The sequence below is a fragment of the Pristiophorus japonicus genome, unplaced genomic scaffold, assembly GCF_044704955.1.
Source record: "Pristiophorus japonicus isolate sPriJap1 unplaced genomic scaffold, sPriJap1.hap1 HAP1_SCAFFOLD_29, whole genome shotgun sequence".
Lineage (NCBI taxonomy): Eukaryota > Metazoa > Chordata > Chondrichthyes > Pristiophoridae > Pristiophorus > Pristiophorus japonicus.
The window spans coordinates 5,197,690-5,216,176 of NW_027252668.1; the positions used below are offsets into that span (position 1 = coordinate 5,197,690).

At 43.9% G+C, this 18,487-nt stretch overlaps 1 protein-coding gene and 1 long non-coding RNA gene across 4 annotated transcripts in view; one reads left to right on the forward strand and one right to left on the reverse strand.

Annotated features, from left to right (window-relative positions):
• Nucleotides 1-15,973: 15,973 nt before the first annotated feature.
• Nucleotides 15,974-18,139, reverse strand: LOC139248282 (uncharacterized). The gene is made up of 3 exons (XR_011591036.1): nucleotides 18,016-18,139; nucleotides 16,216-16,517; nucleotides 15,974-16,138 (listed from the first exon to the last, which is right to left on the reverse strand). It is a non-coding gene; the product is annotated as an uncharacterized lncRNA (long non-coding RNA).
• The window catches only part of LOC139248268 (zinc finger protein 3-like), a 39,170-nt gene continuing 38,440 nt past the window's right edge, over nucleotides 17,758-18,487 (forward strand). For 2 of the 3 annotated variants that reach the window (XR_011591023.1, XM_070872049.1), the window contains exon 1: nucleotides 17,912-18,316. The gene's annotated coding sequence lies outside the window, so the exon portion shown is untranslated. Of the gene's footprint in view, nucleotides 17,811-17,911; nucleotides 18,317-18,487 lie in introns of those variants that run through there. The other variant, XR_011591024.1, reaches the window with a different exon arrangement.

An 18,487-nucleotide genomic window follows, 5' to 3' on the forward strand; every position in this document is an offset into this window, starting at 1 on the left:
GGCAGAATCTGCTGTTTACAATCATTGCTGCTTTCTCTCTCCTAACCAGGACTGAACGTTCCTGGTTTAGTTCCGTCGGGGGCTGTTTGTTTGTCAGAGGCAGAGTGGAGCAGGAACTAGTTCCGGAACATGGAGTGAGTGGGGGAAGGGAGAGGCCATTCTCGGGCTGTGTGTGGACAGTCTCTTACTTTCTACTTGAGGATAAAATGGTCCTCTGATGACTCTGGTTGTAAGCAGTTCTTCCAGCAGCATCTCATGGTTCTCCGCAGGCCGTTGCACATGAACCAATGAACGTTACTTGGCAGAGTTTGCTTGACGGCTCCTGCATAAGGTTGACACTCGTTAATCGTTTGCACTTCAGTCCCCCGCTCCTGATCTTTGGGCCCACTGTGCGCAGGGGAGCGGGCAGATCGGAAGGCCTCCTCGTAGGACTGCTTCTGGGCATGGCCAAGGTGGCCATTAACCGGTCCAGGCAGCGGGCGGTCGAGCGGGTGTTCAGCTCGACTGCCTGCCTCTCTTCCACGGTTATGTTCGAGCCAGGGTGTCCCTGGAGATGGACGACGCGGTGTTCACCGGTACGCTCGCGGCCTTCTGTGAGAGGCGGGCGCCAGAGGGACTGGAGTGCATCATCACCCCCGGGAACCAAATTTTAATTTGATCCATTTAACACCAAAGTTTAATTTGTCTGTTTTAATGCCCCTTTAATAAAGGGGCACTTGATTTATTGTTTTACTAAAATAGTTGTGTGTATACAGTGTGGGGTAACAGTGAAAGTAAACCACCTCGCTCTTTCAAATCATTGCTGCTTTCTTTCCCCAAATCTGTAGTGAATGTTCCTGATTCAGTTCCAATCTCATCATGTCTGTTGTTCTTGGACAGTGAACAGTGGAAACACAGCCACGACGGTGAGGTTGTGAGGAGTTTCACAAAGTGCATCTATTGCAGACACCAGGTGAGGAGTGTAGGAGAAGACATTTCAAGCATCGGTTAATTTGTTTTGGTGCATTGAGTTGTCCAGAACCGTGTTGCTGGTGATCGAGAGCCTGTCGCTCCCTCAGATACATCAGGATCTGGGCCCTGTGACATACTGTTAACTACACAGGCCCTCAACTCGGTTTCAATTGACTGAAAACAATTGTTGTACAGCCCAGGTACTACAGTTATATTCCAGGAAGAGATTCAGAATTTTACAAATAATCCCATGGGAGTGGGAGATATAAACCTGGACTGTTCCAATCGGGTGGTCCTATTCATGGACCAGTGCTGGGTTTGGGTTGTGTCTGGATGCTGATAACTTACTATAGAACCATCCTACACACCTGGTGTGCAGAATCTGAGCGCCACTGTACTGCAGTGAGGTCAGACAATGACACTGTTTGTATCGCGGTTTCCCCTCTCCAGATACTTTACTTTATTATAAACAAACATGTTAATTATAACTTTATTTTTTATATTCTCCCACTCACTTGTCCATATCATAACTAATAATGTTCTCGTATTATTATTCTCAGAGAGAAGTACTTCACTGAGCCTGAATAAATGTGATCTTTCCTCCACCCGGAACACAAGGAACAGTGCTGTCAGCACCTTCTCACTCACAGTAAGTATATTATCACTTACAGAGCGCAGAGACACAAAACTGGTCTCAATCCTATTGTCATAGGCAGCAGAAGCTGTCAGTCCCACAGTGATCCGAATTTCCAGAGTTACATTATGAATCCCACAGTCACTTGGAGCAGTACAACAAGATGTTGTTTCAAAGTCCAAACATATCGCACTGAGAGACAGATCCATTTTCACTCACTTACTCACAAACACAGGAACATATAGACACTGACACAGTGTCAATCCACACTGCTGGCATACACGGACTGTCAACCAGTGCAGGCAGCTCCTTCTCACACACAGTAAGTACGATATCACTCACAGAGCGCAGAGACACAGAACTGGCCTTAATCCTATTATCACTGGCAGCAGAAGCAGTCAGTCCCACAGTAATCCACAGTACAAGAGTTACATGGAGCAGTAGAATCAGACGCTGTTTCATCACTGAAACAGATCAAACTGACATGTAGATTAAACACCCGCACTCACTTGCCAGAAACTGGCAGGTAGAGAATAAAACACTCAATCACATACCTTAATATATAAGTTAGAAAGTAAAAACCATACTCTCATATTAGAAGCTGACGGGTACAGAGCAAAAGCAATAATCACGTATCAGGAAAGGAGCGATTCAGTATCAAGCCACCTCGAATATACCAGAAAATGACAGGTGCAGAATAAAACCATAGACTGACAGATACAATATACAACCCACACCCACATAGATGAAAATGACACGCACAGAGTAAACTCCACACCAGAGAGTGACAGGTAGAGTGTAAATCCCAGAGTCACATGTCAGAAAACAGAGGTAAAAAGTAAAACTGATACTTGCATTGCAGAATCTGACAGTTGCTGAGCTAAAGACATATTGCCATCTCATAAACTGGCAGATGCAGAGTGAAACCCACACACACCTATCAGAAAGGTAAAACCTTTACTCACATATTAGACAAATTCAGGTAGAACATAAAACAGATATTCACGTTCACATACCAGAGACGGGCAGATACAGAGTAAATCCCCGCTCATATAGCAGGAACTGACAGGTACAGTCTAAAACATACACCCAAATTGCAAGAGCTAACAGGTGCTGATTAAACCCAGACTAACACACCAGAAACTGAGAGGCACAGATTAAACCCCCACATGCATACCTAAATCTGACAGTTACAGAAATATACACAGACTCGCATATCAGAGACACATACAGTATAAAGCCCATATTCATGTATCATAAATAAAAGCTGACAGTTGCAGGTTAAACTACCACTCAAAAGCCAGAAACTGACAGGTACAGATTAAACCAACACTCACATATCAGAAACTGACAGGTTCAGAATAAAATCCACAATCACATACCAGAAACTGATCAGTACAGATTAAAACAATACTCATATAGCAGAAACTGACAGGAACAGATTAAAACACACACTCAGATATGAGAAACTGACAAGTACAGAATAAACCCCACTCTCACATACCAGAAACTGACAAGTACAAATTAAATCAACACTCATATACTAGAAACCGTCAGGTACAGATTATGCCCACACTTACATCTCAGAAGCTAACAGTTACAAAATACCACCCATACTCACATACCAAAAACTGACAGGTACAGGATAAAACACAGTCAAATACCAGAAACTGATATATAGATTAAACCCACACTCATATACCACATATTAACAGGGACAGATAAAATACACACTCATATTACCAGAAACTGACAGGTACAGATGCAACCCACACTCATACGTGAAACTTACTTGTACAGGTTAAAACCCACATTCACATGACAATAACTGACAGGTACTGATTATACCCCACACTCATATACCAGGTACTTTCAGGTACAGAATAGATACCCACACTCAAGTACCAGAAAGTGACACGTATAGATGTAAGCCACACACATATACCAAGAAGTGACAGGTATAGATTAAGCTCTACACTCATATATACCAGAAAATGACAAGTACAGAATAAAACCCACACTCGCATCAAAGAGGCAGACAGCTATAGAGTAAATCCAACACTCGCATTTAAGAGTCTAACAGATACAGACTAAAATCCACACTTGCATATCGGGGACTGATAGCGAGAGTAAATCCCCCACACTCATCAGAATCTAACAGATACAGACTAAAACTCACATTCACAACCCAAAGAGTGACCGCTAAAATAAAGTAAGAAATAAGAGCAGGAGTAGGTCATACAGCCCCTCGAGCCAGCTCTATCTTTCAATAATACCTGAACTGAACTTCTATCTCAGCTCCATTTACCCACCTTATCCCCATAACCCTTAGTGCCCAAAAACCTCCCGATCTCAGTCTCGAATACAGTCATTGACTGAGCATCCACAGCCCTCTGCAGTAGAGAATTCCAAAGATTCACACCCCTCTGAGTGATCAAGTGTCTCCTCATCTCAGTTCTAAATGACCGAGCCCTTATCGTGAGTCTATCGCTCCTAGTTCTACACTGCAGCCAGGGGAAGCAGCCTCTCAGCATCTACCCTGTAAATCCCCCTCAGAATCTGATGTTTTATTGAGATCACCTCTCATTCTTCTCATCTCCAAGGGTATAGGCCCAAAACTTTTACCTTCCTAATTGCTTCCTGTTCCTGCACATTAACTTTCTGTGATGTGTTTACTAAGACACTCAAATCCCTCACAATTACAGCATTTACGAGACAACCCCCTCATCTCAGGAATCAACCCCGTGAACCTTCTCTGAACTGTCTCCAATGGAAGTATATCCCTCCTTAAATAAGACCAAAACTGTACGCAGTACTTCAGGTGTGGTCTCACCAATGCCCTGTACAGTTGTAGCAGCACTGCTCTGCTTTGATACTCTAACCTCTTTGCAATAAATGCCAACATTCCATTGGCTTTCCTAATTACTTGCTGTACCTGCATACTAACTTTTTGTGTTTCATGTACAAGGACCACAGATCCCTCTGTACCTCAGCATTTTATCATCTCTCCCCATTTAAATAATAATTTGCCTTTTTATTTTTCCTACCAAAGTGGAAAACCTCACATTTTCAAACATTATACTTCATCTGCCAAATTTTTGCCCACTCACTTAGCCTATCGATATCCTGTTGCAAATTCTTTGCCACCTCATCACAATATGCTTTCCCACCAATCTTTCTGTCATCAACAATTTGGCTACATTACACTCAGTCCCTTTATCCAAGTCATTAATATAATGCAATTAATTAATAAATTAATACATTATAAAAAGTTGAGGCTCCAGCACTGATCCCTGTGGCACCCCACTAGTTACAGTTACATTGTGCCACCCTGAAAATGACCCGTTTATCCCGACTTATTCTTTAGCCAATCCTCTATGCATGCTGATATATTACCCCTCACCCCCTGAGCGTTTATCTTGTGCAATGATCTTTTATGTGGCACCTTGTCAAATGCCTACTGGAAATCCAAATACACTGTACGCAACATCTACTGGTTTCCCTTTATCTACCCTGCTCATTAAATCCTCAAAGAACTCCAGCAAATTTGTCAAACATGATTTCTCTTTCATTAAACCATGCTGACTCTGCTTGACTGTATTATGATTTTCTAAATGTCCTGCTATTGCTTCCTTAATAATGGACTGCAGCATTTTCCCAATAACCGAAGTTCGGCTAACTGGTCTATAGTTTCCTGCTTTCTGTCTCCCTCCTTTCTTAAATAGGGGCATTATGTTTGCGGTTTACCAATTTGATGGGACCTCTCCAGAATCCAGGCAATTTTGGTAGGTTACAATCAATGCATCCAATATCTCAGCATCCATGCCTTTTAAGACCTTAGAATGCAGGCCATCAGATCCAGGCGACTTGTCCACCTTTACACCCATTAATTAGCCTCGTACTTTTTATCTAGTGATCATGATTGCTTTAAGTTTACCCCCTCCAAATAGCCCCTTGATTATCAGTTATTGGGATGCTTTTAGTGTCTTCTACCATGAAAAGCAATACAAAATATTTGTTCCAAGTCTCTGCCATTTTTCTGTTTCTCATTATTAACTCCCCAGTCTCATTGTCTAAGAGACCAACTTTTACTGTAGCTATACCTGCAGAAGCTCTTACTGTCTGTTTTTATAATTCTTGCTAGTTTACTCTGGTAATCTATCTTCTCTCTTTATTATTTTTAGTCATCCTTTGCTGGTTTCTAAATATTTTCCAATCCTCTGGCCTTCCATTATTCTTTGCAACATTTGTATGCCTTTGTTTTCAATTTGATATCATCCTTTACTTCCTTGGTTAGCCATGGATGGTTCATCCTTCTCTTAGAGTCCTTCTTTCTCACTGGAATATATATTTGTTGACAGATATGAAATATCTCCTTAAATGTTTGCCACTGCTCATCTACCATCTTACTCTTTAGTCTATTTTCCCAGACCACTTTAGCCAACTCTGCCTTCATATCTTTGTAATTGCCTTTATTTAAGTTCAGGACACTAGTTTGAGATTCTCACCCTCAAACTGAATTTGAAATTCTAACATGCTATGATTACTCTTCCCGAGAATATCCTTTAGTATGAGATTATTAATTAATCCAGTCTCATTACATATTACCAAATCTAAAATAATCTGCACCCTGGTTGGTTCCACAACGTATTGTTCTCAGAAACTATCCCGAATACACTCAATTAACTCTTCCTCGGGACTACATTTACCAATTTGATTTATCGATCAATATTAAGATTAAAATCACCCATGATTAATGCCGTATCTTTCTTGCAAGCCTCCATTATTTCTTGATTTATAGTCTGTGCTACAGTGTATCTAGTGTTAGGGGGCCCTTTAGACCACTCCCACCAGTGACTTATTTTCCTGATTATTTCTTATCTCCACCCATACTCCCATACCAGAGACGCAGATACAAAATAAAATTGAATCTCACATACCAGAAACTGACAGGTAAAATAAAACCTGCACTTAGATACTGACAGATACAGAGTAAATACCACATTCGTGTTCTAGCGAAAGATACATCGTGTAAATTACTAACTCACTAACTTGAAATTAACAGTTGCAAAATAAATCACCCAATCACATACCAGAAAGTGACATGTACAAAGTAAAACCCACACTCACACAACAGATACTGACAGATAGAGTAAAGACCATCCTCACTTACCAGTTATTGACTGGAACAGGGTTATAACGTCTCGCCCATACCTGAAACTGACAGATACAAAGGAAAAGCAACTTCCAATTAAGCAGAAACTGGCAGTTATAGGGTAGGACACTCACTAACATATCAGAACATAACAAGGGGAGAATAAAACCCCGACTACCATAACAGATACAGAGAAAAGCATAGATGCACATACCAGAGACAGATAGATACAGAATGAACTCACCCTCACATACCAGAGACAGATAGATACAGAATGAACTCAGACTCGCATACCAGAGATAGATAGATACAGAGTGAACTCACCCTCACATACCAGAGACAGATAGATACAGAGTGAAACTCACACTCACATACCAGAGATAGATAGATACACAGAGTGAAACTCACACTCACATACCAGAGACAGATAGATACAGAATGAACTCGCACTCACATACCAGAGACAGATAGATACAGAATGAACTCACACTCACATACCAGAGACAGATAGGTGCAGAATGAACTCACACTCATATAAGAACATAAGCAATAGGAGCAGGAGTTGGCCATTTGAGGGACAGGATAAAGCTTCATTTGGAAAGACAGGGATTAATCAAGGACAGTCAGCATGGATTTGTTAAGGGAAGGTCATGTCTGACTAACTTGATTGAATTTTTCGAGGAGGTCACCAGGAGGATCGATGAGGGCAGTGCATGTGATGTAGTGTATATGGATTTTAGCAAAGCTTTTGATAAGGTCCAACATGGCCAACTGATCACGAAAGTAAAAGCCGATGGGATCCAGGGCAAAGTGGCAAGTTGGATCCAAAATTGGCTCAGAGGCAGAAAGCAAAGGGTAATGGTTGATAGGTGTTTTTGTGACTGGAAGGATGTATCCAGTGGGGTTCCGAAGGGCTCAGTGCTGGGTCTCTTGCTTTTTGTGGTATATATCAATGACTTGGACTGGAATGTTGTGGGTATGATTAAGAAGTTTACAGCTGACAGTAAAATAGGCTGTGTGGTTGATTAATGAAGAAGAAAGCTGTGGATTGCAGGAAGATATCAATGTACTGGTCAGGTGGGTGGAGCAGTGCCAAATGGATTCAATCCAGAGAAGTGTGAGGTCATGCATTTGGGGAGGGCTTTCAAGGAAAGGGAATACACATTAAATGGTACGCCACTTAAAAGTGTAGAGGAACAAAGGGACCTTGGAGTACATGTCCACGGATCCCTGAAGGTATCAGACCAGGTAGATAAGGTGGTTAAGAAGACATATGGAATACTTGCCTTTATTAGTCTAGGCATAGAATACAAGAGCCAAGGAGGTTATGCTTGAACTGTATAAAACACTGGTTAGGCCACAGCTGGAGTACTGTGTGTAGTTCTGGTCACCACATTCCAGTAAGGTGTGATGGCACTGGAAAGGGTGCAGAGGAGATTTTCAAGAATGTTGCCTGGACTGGAGAATATTGGCAATGAGGAAAAATTGGAGAGAGGAGGCTGAGGAGAGACCTGATTTAGGTGTATAAAATTATGAGGGTTCTGGATAGAGTGGAAAGGAAGGACTTGTTTCTCTTGGCAGAGGGGTCAACAGCCAGGGGACATAGATTTAATGTAATTGGGGGGAGGTTTAGAGGGGATACGAGGGGAAATGTCTTCACCCAGCGAGTAGTGGGGGTCTGGAACACACTGCCCGAAAGGGTGCTAGAGGCAGAAACCCTCACTACATTTAATACTTGGATGTGCACTTAAAGTGCCGTAACCTTCAGGGCTAGGGACCAAGAGCTGGAAAATGGGATTAGGCAGGATAGCTCTTGGTCGGTCGGCGCGGACATGAAGGGCCGAATAGCCTCCTTCCATGCTGTAAATTTCTATGATTCTATGATTTGCCCCTCGAGCCTGCTCCGCCATTGAATTAGATCATGGCTGATCTTCTACCTCAACTCCCGTTGCCCGCACTATCCCCCTATCCCTTGGTTCCCTTAATATCAAACAAAATGTCAATCTCAGTCTTGAATACACTCATCGCCTGAGCATCCACATCCCTCTGGGATAGAGCATTCCAAAGATTCACAACCCTCTCAGTGAAGACATTTCTCCTCATCTCAGATCTAAATGGCTGCCCCCTTATTGTGAGTCTAACACTCCTAGTTCTGGACTGTCCATCCAGTGGAAGCAGCCTCCCAGCATCTACCCTGTCAATCCCCCTCAGGGTCTTATATGTTTCAATAAGATCACCTCTCATTCTTCTCATCTCCAAGTGTATAGACCCACATCTTTCACCTTCCTAAGTGCTTGCGGTAACTGCATGTTAACTTTCAATGTTTCGTGTACAATGATCCTCAAGTCCCTCTGAATTGCAACGTTTACTAATCTCTCAGGTTTTAAACAATATTCTGGTATTCTATTCATATAAAGTAAAACCTCCACTCCTACCAGAAACTGGCAGATACAGAGAAATACCCACATTCACATCTTAGAGCCTGACAGATACAGAGTAATACCCACACTCACGTAACAGGAAATGAGAGTTACAGAATAAAACCCACAAATTTAATTCCAGAGACAGACAGGTACAGAGCGAAACCCACGTTCTCATTTCAGACACTGACAGGTACATAATAAAACCCACATTCACAGACAAGATAGAGAAGATACTGAAAAAAAAAATAACACACACAAAGCAGGGACTGACGGATAAAGACTAAAACCCACACTCACGTAAACCCCTCTCTTCCATAGCAGAAATTGACAGGTAGAAAGGAAAACCCACACTAATGTAGTGGTAAATGAATTGTAGAGTAAAACTCACTCACAAATCAGAAACTGACAGGTACAGAGTGGAACCACATTCACAAACTAGAAACTGACAGTTACAGCGTAAATCCCACTCTCACTTTTCACAACCTGACAGTAAGAGTAAAACACAGATTTGCATATTAGAAACTGACAGGTAGATTAAGTCCCACATTCGCAAACAGAAACTGATACATACAGTGTAAGCCACACACCCACTTAGCTGAAATCAGCTGGTACATAATAAAATGCGCACTCACACACCAGAACTGGTACAGAGTGAAACTCACTCACATACCAGAGACAGATTGATACAGAGTGAAACTCACACACTCTGTGTTGTATCATTATTTTATAAAAGGGCGATAGCAGAATGAATAAATCGACTAAATTAACACTGTGGTTTCCTCTTAAAAGAGCCGTTGCTTTTTTAATGCTTTTTCCTGTGTTGTGAATTTATTTGCAATGGTCACTGCCTTTGTCCCATTCCGACACGGCGTGCTTGGCCAGCTCCCCGGGCAGCACCAGACTCACAGCGGTCTGGGTGTGGACACAATCCACAACAGCCAAACTATTGGAGGTTGGTGCCATCTCCTGGCTGCCAGCCAGTAGTGCAACAAGATAACCATTCATCAGTAACTGTTTTAAACTGGAGACAAATAACCTGAACACCTTGTTTACGTTCAGATTACAATGATTGCAGTTAGTCCTGACTAAAGCTCCAAAGACCCATGGTGAGTCATCTGTCAATACAGAGGTTTACATGTTAAACTTAGTGTGATGGTGCTATAGTGGTGAGCATAGCTGCCTTCCCAGGGGTTGACTCAGGTTTCATTCTCGGCCAGCACAAACAGGCTCCATTTAATACAGTTTATGTCACCATGTCGCAGTTTAGAACCGAACACGAGTGCCTTCCAACAAATGCCATTTCTCTAACATTTACAAGCCACATTCATCATCCATTTATTTATCACACAAAATTGAGGTTTCATTTATTTTTGGTGATAACTATTGTTTAATCTATAGGGGACTGAAGAAAAAGTAACTGGGGTGAGGACTCAGTCCAGACTTTAAACTAATAAATGGGGTGAGGGCTCGGTCCAAGCAAGATTACTATTCACAGTGACCATTTGTAATTGGAGGGAAGGTGTCCCAGCACCGTGCTTACATTCTGATTAAAATGATTGCACAGCAATTTATTGGTCCCGCTGAAGACCCGTAAGAAGCAGTTTGTCTGCAAAAACAAAATGACTGATGTGTGGGCAATGGTGGTATAGTGCTGAGCATAGCTGCCTTTCAAGCAGTTGACCCAGGTTCGAGTCTTGGCCATCTCAACCGAGGTACTTTGAATATCCGTCGCAGGTCAGAACTGAATTATGGGATCTTGCAGCAGGATTTTACAACAAGACAATTGTCAATCCCATTTGTAAATTAAAATTAACAAAATTAAACTAAAAGGGACTTCAAACTAATAAATCAGTGCTCAATGAAAAACTATAGTAAAAATGGTAGTTAAATGTCCAAAAAATGGGTGAAGAGCAGAGTTCGGGTCCCAAACAGTGCCAAGGATACTCCAAGTGAAGGTAATCGTAAAACAACGAATGTAGTTACAGCAGCAGTGACAGACAAGAAAGATGTTGAATTAAACGGTATGAGATAGGTGGCATCAATTCTCAATTAAGCAGAAACTGTCAGGTACAGAGGAAGACCCACACTCACATTTCAGAAACTGGCAGATAAATGGAGAAAATCCCACCCTCACATACCAGAGACAGGTATATACAGAGAAAATCCCACCCTCACACACCAGAGACATATTACAGGGAAAATCCCACCCTCACACACCAGAGACAGATATATACAGGGAAAATCCCACCCTCACACACCAGAGACAGATATATACAGAGAAAATCCCACTTTCACATACCAGAGACAGATATATATCGAGAAAATCCCACCATCACATACCAGAGATATATGCAGGGAAAATCCCACGCTACACACCAGAGACAGGTATATACAGAGAAAATCAGACCCTGACACACCAGAGACAGATATATACAGGGAAACACTCATAATCACACATAAAATGCTGACAGGTACAAAGTGAAACCCGCACTCCCATACCAGAAACTGACAAATTCAGGGTAAAAACTTTGTAGCAGAAGTTGACAGAATGTGAGGAAATCCTACAGGTACAGATTATACCCAATACTCACCAGAAACGACAGGTACAGATTAAATCCCACGCTTACATACCAGAAAGTGACAGGTACCGCTTATACTGCACTCTCATATACCAGCCACAGATTGGCAGGTACAGATGAAATCCCATCCTCACATACCAAAGACAGAAAGATAGAGAAAAGCCCACCCTCACATACCAGAAAATTATAGATACAGAATAAAACCCATATTCACACACCAGTATCTGACCGCTACAGATTTTGATTAAACCCACGCTCACATACCAGAAACTGACAGGTACAGATTAATCCCTACACTCACATACCTGAAACTAACAGGTACAGATTAAATCCCACACTCATATACCAGAGACAGACAGCTACAGAATAACCCCACAGTCACAAAGTGGAAACTGACAGGTACAGAATTAACACAACATTTGCATACCAGAAACAACCAGGTACAGACTAAATCTAACACTCACACACCTGACGCGAAGAGGTACCGAATATCCCCCACACTCACTGACAGGTACAGAATAAACATTACACTCACATACTCGGGCAGATATACATGAGAGGGCAGCTTGTTTCAGAGGTCTACTGTTCTCTGGGGGAAAAAAAACAGCTCCTGACATCCAATCTAAATCTAGCCTGTACAACTTAAATTTGTGCCCCCTGGTCCTGCCTAACCTATTTAAATGAAATAAATTGTCAGCTGCTACACTGTCGATTCCCTTCATTCATCATCATAGGCAGTCCCTCGGAATCGAGGAAAACTTGCTTCCACTCCTGAAGTGAGTTCTTTGGTGGCTGAACAGTCCAATACAAGAGTCACAGACTTTATCACAGGTTGGACAGATAGTCGTTGAGGGAAGATTTGCCGCTCGCTCTTTCCGCTACCTGTGCTTGATTTCTGCATGCTCTCGGCATTGAGACTCGAGGTGCTCAGCACCCTCCCGGGTGCACTTCCTCCACTTTGGGTGGTCTTTGGCCAGGGACTCCCAGGTGTCAGTGGGGATGTTGCACTTTATCAGGGAGGCTTTGAGGGTGTCCTTGTAACATTTCCGCTACCCACCTTTGGCTCGTTTGCCGTGAAGGAGCTCCGAGTTGAGCACTTGCTTTGGGAGTCTCGTGTCTGGCATGCGAACTATGTGGCCTGCCCAGTGGAGCTGATCAAGCGTGGTCAGTGTTTCGATGCTGGGGTTGTTGGCCTGATCGAGGACGCGAATGCTGGTGCGTCTGTCCTCCCAGGGGATTTGTAGGATCTTGCGGAGACATTGTTGGTGGTATTTATTATCCCTTCATTATCTTATAAACCTCAATAATATCCCCCTACGCTGCTCTAAGGAAAAGAGTCCCAACTCTTTTAACCTTTCTTGATAACTAAGATACTTTAGACTTGAAATTAGTCTAGTGGCCCTCTTCTGCACCTTTTCCAGAGCCTCAATATCATCCACCATGTGAGGAGACCAAAACTGGACACAGTATTCCAAGTGCAGCCTGACTAAGGTGTTGTATCAGGACAAAACAGTACGCCTCGTCTTATACTCCATTGTCCTATGGATACACCCAACACCCTATTTGCTCTAGCTATCGCTGCACAGCATTGCTCATGTACCTTTAAGGATGTATGCACTAGAACGCCCAAATCTCTTTCTATCTCCACCATCTTTAATGCCTTTCCCTAGAGGGTGTACGAATGTTGAGCATTTGCCCTGTCCACATGCATACCACTGAACTTATCTAAGTTATACATCATTTTCCAGTCATGAGCCCAGTCTCCCAAAACATTATCTGCCTGAATCAGACGAGCCTCTTCTACAGTTCTAGCACTGTATTTACAAATTGTGCCGTCAACCCTTGAATCTAGATCATTAATAAAAATAGTGAAAAGCAATGGTCCAGCACTGATCCCTGCGGGACACCATTGGTGACCGGTCTCCAACAGATCCAAATCCATCTATAACTGCTCTTTACCGGCATCCTGCCAGCCAGATCTGTATCCAGCTCAATATATTTCCACTAATACCAGAGGCTCCCATCTCACAGAGAAGCTTCTTGTGTGGTATCCTGTCAAAACCTTTTTGGAAATCTAAGTCGACAATGTCTACTGGGCTTCCCTCATCCACCAACTTTGTAACTTTTTCAAAAAATACATTTAGAGTTGTGAGACATGAACTCTTTTTTATGAAGCCTTGTTGGGTGCCCCTAATATGTCCCTCCCTATCCAAATATTCATATATTGCATCCCTTAATGATTCTTTCAAGCATCTTACCTATTGCTGATATTAAACTGATGGGCCTATAGTTACCCGGGTCTGCCTTGTCACATTTCTTTTTAAACGGGGACTACCTTAGCCTCCTTCCAGTCTGTAGGAACCATTCCAGATTGCAGTGAGCTATTTAAAATACAGACCAGGGGCTCGCACAGCACATGTCCCATCTCCCGGAGGACCCTCGGGTGGGTATTATCCGGCCCTGCTGCTCGATCTATTTTCAAGTTCTTAATTCTTTCTCAAACAATCTTCTTATATAAGTTAATGTTACTGATAAAACTAGTATTATTAAATTCTAATATTTGAGCATCATTTTCAAGGGTGAAGACTGATGCAAAGTACTCATTTAATATTTCCGCCATACTCAGTGAGTCCTTTGTAACCTGTCCTTGAACACCCTTCAGTGGCCCAAAACAGTCTTTGATAGTTCTCTGACTCTTCACATAACTCAAAAAGCTCTTCCCATGACTGCCACAGTTGTCCACAATCCTTTTTTCCATTAGCCTTTTTGCTGATCGAATAGCTGCCTTTGATTTCTTTGGTTGTTCCTTGTATTCACCCTATTTATCTGAGTGTTAAATATCTTTAATTTATAGTGATATTTCTGTTTATATCTTATTTATCTTTGTACAGAGCCAGTCGGCCACCTTGGCTTTTTCTTACAACATTCCCTTCTTTTGATTTTGGCTACATGTTGGTTTTCCACATTTTTAATCTTATTCTTAACAACTTATATTCAACATCGGTCGCATCAGCACCGAGGGGGGTTGGCCAATTTACCTGTTGCAAGTCCTCTGCCATTTTGGAGAAGTTTGCCCTTCTGAAATGTGGTGCGAGTCGCAGGTTCTCAGTCCCTTTAGTTCTACTAATCAATTGGAACCCTATAATATTAAGGAGAAACTTCTTCACCGAGAGAGTGGTGAATCTGTGGAATTCTCTGAGGCCAATTCACTAAATATATTCAAAAAGGAGTTGGATGTAGTCTACTAGGGGGATCAAGGGGTATGGCGAGAAAGCAGGAATGGGGTACTGAAGTTGCATGTTCAGCCATGAACTCATTGAATGGCGGTGCAGGCTCGAAGGGCCGAATGGCCTACTCCTGCACCTATTTTCTATGTTTCTATGTATTCACTGTTGTTCACAGATGTTCACCCACGTGGAGGCCTGATACATGGTCAGGCTCACTACTAAACACCAGATCCAATATATGATTATTGCAAGTTACTTTATTAACATGTTGAGTCAGGAAACAGTCTTGTATATTTTCAATAAATATTTCAGCTGCAATTCCCCCCACCAGCAGGTAAACCATCATGCTACTAAATGCCAGAAAAATTGAAATCACCCACCAGACAAAGGTGGCATTTTATATTAAAACCATGAGTGATATGTTTCCATAATAACTCATTACATTCAAGTGTCTGACCCGGGGGCCTCTAACAATTACTGATAATTAATCCCTGTCCGTGAGCTTGGTCCACTTGAACCCAGATAGCTTCAGCTGTACCTGATGAGGCAATATCAAGTCTCTCTCTAGCTGTTAGATTCTTACTGATCAAAATAGCAATCCCACCTCCCCTTTGACCTGCTCTATTCTTTCTGAACCCCTTTAGGTGAATGTCTGTGCATTCATTGTCATGTCTCAGAAATGTACAATATGTCTAAGCTCTCCAACACAGCAGAGGATTGCAATTCTAACACTTTGCTTCTAACACCTTGCATTAACATGAAAGCAATTTAAAGATCTCCCATTACTATTTCCTAAAGTTATTAATTCTTGTTTGCTTCCTACCTGGTTCATCTTCATGCTTAGTATCGATGTAATTATTATGTGCAGTGAGGCTAACTTTGAACTTATTGACACTATCCCCTAGCTGAGTTAGTTTAAATGTTTTCTCAAAGCATGCTCAACAGCCTCTGCCAGCCTTTTAGCTCCCAAGAAGTTAAGATGGAGACTGAAACAACTTACCTTGTCCAGCGAACACCTCCCAATTATCGATGAAGTGAAGCTTCTTTTTACAGAGGTCCCGAAGCCAGATGTTGAACCCTATGATTCGGCTATTCCTCTCCATCGATCTGGACATGACTGGGAATAGCTACTACCCTTGCACCCTTTTGCTGAAGGACATCTAGGAATCCTGCAAAACAAATGGACTTCTATCCATGATATCGTTAGTTCCAATATGTAAACCTATTACAGTATCTTAACACTCACCTTTCATTAGTTCCTCCACACAATCCTGGAGATCAGCTACCTTGGCCCCTGGAAAACAGAAGATTTCTCTTGACAGAGCATTACCTCTACATAGGGTGCTCTATGTGTGCCTGAAGATAGAGTCCCCAATGTGGATTGCCCCTTGCCTCTTGCTATTTGTTGGCTGTTCAAATGGTGTCCTCCTGGACGCTGCAGCCTTCCTCTTATCTTTTCCAAGATGCTGATGTGAGCATTGAGGTTCGGTGTCACTGGTGCTGACCTCACTGTCTGTTGTGTTCTCCAAATCACAAAGCGGGACATACCTGTTTGAAGTAATAAGAGAATCTAAAGAAATTCTCCCTTTAAATGGGCATAGAGACTCTCTCCCTTTAAACAGCAACAGAGATTATGTGAAACTAAGAAAGAAGCATTATTGTCCGATTAAAAGTAAACCTGTAAATAGCCGACATCCGACTGACCCTCGACTGCTGAAGCTGTCGTTGTCAGAACCAGGGGGCGAGGACAATGTTTGAGCCGGGGTGCTATGCATGGCGATGACATCAGCATCACGAAGCGCAGCAAAGCGGGGCGCACTGTGTTACTGCCGCCGCAAAACTCCTGCCAAATTTAGCGGGAGGCACTGTTCTCACTGCGTCCAGTCATAAACTCATTTACACCCAGTTATCGCCAAATTTCACCCCCTCTCCCTTTAAACACGGACAGAGATGCTTCAAATTTAAACAGGCACAGAGACACCTTAAATCGCTGGAGAAATACCACCAACGATGTCTCCGCAAGATCCTGCAAATCCCCTGGGAGGACAAACGCAGCAACGTCTGTGTTCTTGATCAGACCAACATCCCCAGCATTGAAGCACTGACCGCACTCGACCAGCTCCGCTGGGCAGGTCACATCGTCCGCATGCCCGACACAACACTCCCAAAGCAAGCGCTCTACTTGGAGCTCCTTCACGGCAAGCGAGCCCCAGGTGGGGCGAGGAAACGTTACATGGACATCGTCAAAGCCTCCCTGATAAAATGCAACGTCCTCACTGACACCTGGGAGTCCCTGGCCAAAGACTGCCCTAAGTGGAGGAAGAGCATTGGGGAGGGCACTGAGCACCTCGAGTCTTGTCACCGAGAGCGTGCAGAAATCGAGTGCAGGCAGCGGAAGGAGCGTGCGGCAAACCTGTCCCACCCTCCCCTTCCCTCAACCTCTGTCTGTCCCACCTATGACAGGGACTGTGGTTCTCGTATTGGACTGTTCAGTCACCTGAGAACTCATTTTTAGAGTGGAAGCAAGTCTTCCTCGATTCCGAGGGATTGCCTAGGATGATGATGAAACAGGCAGTGACACTGCCCCTTTAAACAGACACAGAGCCTTAAACTTTGAAGAGAGCCTGCCCCTTTAAGGAGCGCGCCCTGTATTTTTCAGATTGATTGATTGGAGCCAAGCCCCGCCCCCGCCGCTGATTGGCGCGGAGCAGCGCGCGCTGGGTGGGCGGATGGCCCGCGCGGCCTCGCCATTGGCTGCGGGCTGATTGGCGGCGCGCGGACGGGTTGGCGGTTGGTGGCGGGCTCCGCTCGCGGCCCGGAATGTTCGGAGAGCTGCAGCGGGTGAGGCGGGGACTTGTGCGCAGGCGCGGGGCCAGCCCATTGTGGAGCTTGTCCGCGGGCGGGCGGCCGGCCGGACGTTTCGCAGCCGCAGCGGAGGAGGGGCCCGGGGCGCACCCAGGCTCCCTGCGGACTCACACACTCACTGACACCGCGGGCGGTGTGCCGGGGGAGGGAGGAGCGGCTCTCTGCGGACTCGCACACTCACTGACACCGCGGGCGGCGGCTGCAGGGGAGCTTCGGGCAGGGCTAGGCCTCGGTTACTGGCGGTGGGAGAGAAATGTCGGTTGCTGGGTAGTTCTGCCGCCATCTTTGTGCTGCACGGGGCTTCCTGCTCGTTGCAGGGAGTGAGAGGGGTGTGGCTTGTTCTGACGTCATATTACGGCCCATTGTCCAACTGCAGGGCAGAGAGCATGCGCGGCGGCCATCTTGGTGCAGGGAGTCCGTCAAGTACAGGATGGTGACCAGTGATATGAGCGGCAGCCATCTTGGTGCAGGGAGGCCATCAGGTACAGGATGGTGACCAGTGACATGAATCAAGCTGCAATAGCTGGGGTGGTTCACCTTGGAGCAGTAACGGTGCAGGGCAGTTTTTACAGAGGTGGTTACAATCAGGAAGGCTTTCGATTGAGTCAGGGAACAGAGTGGTTCTGCTCACAGAATCAGAGAATGGTTACAGC